At 44.8% G+C, this 4607-nt stretch overlaps 1 pseudogene; it reads left to right on the top strand.

The window, feature by feature from the left end:
* The first annotated feature begins 632 nt into the window (after positions 1-632).
* On the top strand, positions 633-4257 carry LOC107133638 (annotated as a pseudogene).
* Positions 4258-4607: the final 350 nt, after the last annotated feature.

Raw genomic sequence — 4607 nt, 5'->3', positions numbered from 1 at the left:
TTGGTCACCATTTTGCAGGTTTGGGCCCATGGATTCTGAGATGCACCAGGTAAGGAAGGGGTTGGGCCTGGAGTGTGCTCAGCTCGCCGGCTCCATGCCCACCCCAAGCAACCACGTGACCCCCTACGCAGGCTCCTTGCCCAGGAGGAGACAGGCCAGGGCCTGTGGTCCCAGCGCTCCCTGCTGGGTCTGAGCTTTGCTTACAACCTTGATTCCCAAAACCAAGATGGAGTTGAAATGAGGAGGATCTGGTGTCTGCTGCCCCTTCTTGAAGGACCAGGAAGCCCTGCACGGAGATTTCTTTTGCCCTCCTGTCCACAGCCAGCATTTGCCTCACTTCCCTGGGGAGCTGTGATGGTCACCAAGAGGTGTCCAGTGAGACTTTGAGTGGAGGCTAATATCTGCAGCAGGAGGAAACACCAAGACAACTCTGTGTCCTGGATTTCACTGGAGCCTCTCAAGTTAGGAGGATCCTGATATTGAGAAGGAGCCACAGTACCTGATGTGCAGCCACAGAGATGAGAAGACATTAGAGGCACTCAGCTGCCCACGGAATGCGGACTATGGCATCCAGTCACATTCCAAAAGTTCCTTGGACTCAAGGGAAATGAGTGCCCTTCAGGAATGTCATGATGGCTCAGGTGACTGAAGGTGCGGACTGAAAGATTGGGGAGTGGAAGGTTCTCCGAGGCCATTTGGTGTATGGGTAGCACAGGCAGGAGCCCTGACCTCTCCAAGCAGTCATTGTCTATGAGATGAAAACAATGATCTGCATTTTTCTATCTCACAAGATGATGCTAAGAAAAAATAAATGAACATCATCAATGTGACCTCTTTTAGTAGAAAAAGCTAAGCTGAAAAATGAATGAAAGCTGTTTTCCTATGAATATAAGCCTCCACTTTCTGTGTTACTAATTGAAGACAGGGAAACCATGAGGATTTTATTTTCTAAACTTGGAATTAAATTCTTGAACTGTATTGGACATGGGCAGTGGTTAAGAACATTTTTAAAAAATGGAGAAAATTATTTCTTGCTGAAAATATGAAATTACCAGATCTTCTATCTTTCCTCATGCACCTGTAGTAAGTATTTTCTAGCTAATACTGATGGAATGATATTTTGGAAATTGACCAACAGAACTATAAATTCTCACTGTGAAGTGTTAGTCTATTGAATTGTTTTCTAATGTCTGTTTAATACATGCAGCTTTAATGCAATATGTCCTCTAGAACTAAATTGCAAATAGAAGGTAAATTGGACGAATTGATAGTTTTAGGCCATAAAACCCCCTTTCCTGCTGTGCTTTCCTGGGGCCCTCAGATCTTTCATAGGGACTGCCCACCTCTGTGCATGAACGTGGAGGCCATACTTGGAGGGTTATGGGGTAGAGGGAATGACAGAGCCGTCTTCTCAACAGCTTTCTTATCTTTGCACCGCACCACTCTCTGAGCACAGATTAATTTTTTAATGTCATGATTCTTTACTCTGAATATCCAGCACCAAGATCTGCATCATTTTTGAAATAATCTTTATTGCTAAATCAACCAAAATCTCTTTTAAAGCATACACACAGTTACTACTCTTTAAAATCAATTTATTTGGGGCTGGGGATGTGGCTCAAGTGATAGCGCGCTTGCCTGGCATGCGTGCGGCCCGGGTTCGATCCTCAGCACCACATACAAAGATGTTGTGTCCGCCGAGAACTAAAAAATAAATGTTAATAAATTCTCTCTCTCTCTCTCTCTCTCAAAATAAATAGATAAAATCAATTTATTCTTTGAGTAAAAGGAAAAATGCTGTAAGTTGTTCTTTTTAGGAATGCTTTATTTGGAAGGTGAAATCAAGCAATTATTGAAAGCTTTAAAAATCATTTCAGCAAACATTTTATTTTGAAAGTGAATTAGGAAATATTTTGGTGTAAACATTAATTACAGTGTTTTAAGTGATTGTGATAAAATTGCAATTAAAAATAAAACATGCTTGTAATTTAGAGGTTCATTTTTCTTACACCTATTTCACCTTTGTTGCTTTTTACTTGGTGGCACCTTAATGAGCAGAGACAAGAGTTCTTGGTGTCACTTTAGAATATCCTACATCTGTCTAGCTCCATCTTCTCCAAAAAGGCAGTGAATTTCCAGTGTGGCTGGTCCACAGCAAATGCCAGGCATAGACTGCTTCTCCCTTCTCACTCTCTTCTCAAGTCTCCACCAGAGATAAGAGAATGGTTCCCTGGGAGGTTCTTCAAGTTCCTAAAGAGATGAGGTTCCCAGAGACCTCTATGACCCTGGCTAATGGATAGAGCCTGTCCCTCTCAGTCTTCATGTCCCAAAGGTCATCAGCAGAGGGCATGTGCAGCGGAGATGACACCCCAATATGTCTCCCTGCCTCTTCCCCAGTCTGCTCCCAATGCATGGGGAACACTTCTTCTCAGACACTCTTTAAATGTCCATCACAGGTCCCTGTGCCATTTGCTCGGCAGCCAAGTTCATCTATGCAATTGACTGTCTACCGTAGACCATGACAGAGAATTGTATTTTTCCATTTTTATGAAAGCAGGCAGCTTTTGACACTTAGAAATTCCATTTCAGCTACTGTAAGTAGGCACCAAATTGCTGTCTACTTACTGTAATTATGGACAATTCTAAAACTTTCACACATTTTCAGAGTTTTAGTGAATCACTTTAAGAAGATATCAGGGGCATTGTGTCTCTCTAGTGGGATGGGATTATAATGCATTTTCCCCCAAGTACCTTCAGCCAGCACTGTGTGGCTTTAGCTGCATTGAATTTCTAAAGTATCATCATAGTTCAAATGATATCTTGGTTGATGGCTGATTAGTTGCCCTTGGAAATGACTTGGATGCATGGCCTAATTTTTCAAAAAGCTTTAAGAAGGGTCACAGCAAAATTCAGTTGTAGGACATGAAATAAACTAATGTGTATTTTCCTGCCCTTTTAAAACTATATTGTTTGTTCGTCATGTTACTGGGATGTAGATCATTATTAATGACAGTCCAGTGTATCTCAAGTATGGATTAAGGTTACAGAGCACTGAGGCTCATTTTTTCTAATTATATACACTTAAAGAATGTTTTGGAATTAACATTTCTGTGATAAAAATTTGCAAATGTGAAGAAGAGTTATCACAACAAATATTTTGATTTTTTTTTTCTTGGAGTTTTGTTCAATTCAGTAAGTAACACTTAGACATTTATGATCCCAAGGATTTTTCCGTAACTGTCTAATCTTTGGATGAAATGGCAGTGTCTGTCCAGCCAAACCTGCAGTCCCAGTGGCCGGTTGTGGTTGCAGAGGGTGAAGCACAAGGGCCCCTGATCAAGTTGGAGATGATGATCAGCGAGCCTTGCCAGAAGACCAAGAGGAAGAGGAGTGTTCTTGCTGTGGGTAAAGGAAGCATCAAGGTCAGGTTTGCATAGGGCATCGAGGAGGAGCACCAAGGAGGCAGCAATGACATCAAGGGCATGAACCAGGAATATAAAGATCACCTGAGCAACTCCATAGAGAGGGAAGGGAGCCAGAAGCCAGCAGTCCAGGAGTGGCTCCAGCATGGCAGCCCCGCTGGCCCAGAGGACAGGACCAACAGGAGCACAGCCCTGCCGCTACCTGGGGAGGGGAAGGACAGGAAGCTGCTCAAGAGTGGTGGTGCAGATGCCTTCACCAACTTCCCCACCCAGGGGAAGTTTCCAGAATCCAGTAACCCTAGTGACCTTACAGTGGCCTCGAGGGGCTTGAGGGACTTGGAGATCGGCATGCACGCCCTGCTCTGCGTCTTCTGCCTGGCCATCCTGGTCTTCCTGATCACTGCGTGGCGTTTGCCTGGAAGTACAGACAAAAGGCTTGTGGTGAGCGAGCAGGGCAACATCCCCCACTCCCATGACTGGGTCTGGCTTGGGAACGAGGTGGAGCTTTTGGAGAACCCAGTGGACATCACACTCCCACACTCCCATGATAGACAGGGGGCTGCAGTTCCAGGAGAGGAACTTCCTGCTGAATGGAGGTTCCCAGAAGCCCTTCCACAGTCAGCTGTTCAGACCTTCTGACTATGTCTATGAGAAAGAGATGAAAACCGAACCTGTAAACTCTTCTGGCCCAAAGAGGAAGAGGGTCAAGTTTACTTCCTACACCACCATCCTCCCCAAGGATGGGGGCCCGTATACCAACTCCATCCTGTTTGACAGTGATGAAAGCATCAAGTGGGTCTGCCAGGACATGGGGCTGGGGGACTCACAGACATGAAATACTGTGTTATATTTGAATTCACTGATGTGCCTTCTGTTTTTCAAACAGCTGGAGCTGTGAGCTTGTTCAGCAACAGAGGGTGATTTAATAAGGATTTATTTGTTGAAACCTGGTGTGGGGGTGCAGGGGGTAGCGTCCTCTTTTAAGCACATGAAAGTGGCCTGAAGAGTTAGTGCAGCTTGTGTGTAAGCCAGGATGAGCACCTGGCATGGCCCCTGTAGTACTGCTGCAGCACTGGGTCAGCAGACGAGCACCACCTGGTACTCACTCATTACCAGTGTGCCAAGTTCTCCACCAAGGACTTTATCCGCCATCTCAGGGCAAACAGATATTTACAACTGGGAGGA

This window comes from Marmota marmota, unplaced genomic scaffold (genome assembly GCF_001458135.2).
Source record: "Marmota marmota marmota unplaced genomic scaffold, marMar, whole genome shotgun sequence".
Taxonomy (NCBI): domain Eukaryota; kingdom Metazoa; phylum Chordata; class Mammalia; order Rodentia; family Sciuridae; genus Marmota; species Marmota marmota.
The sequence above is the reverse complement of the archived record's forward strand: the minus strand, read 5'-3'. Positions and strand labels throughout refer to the sequence as shown.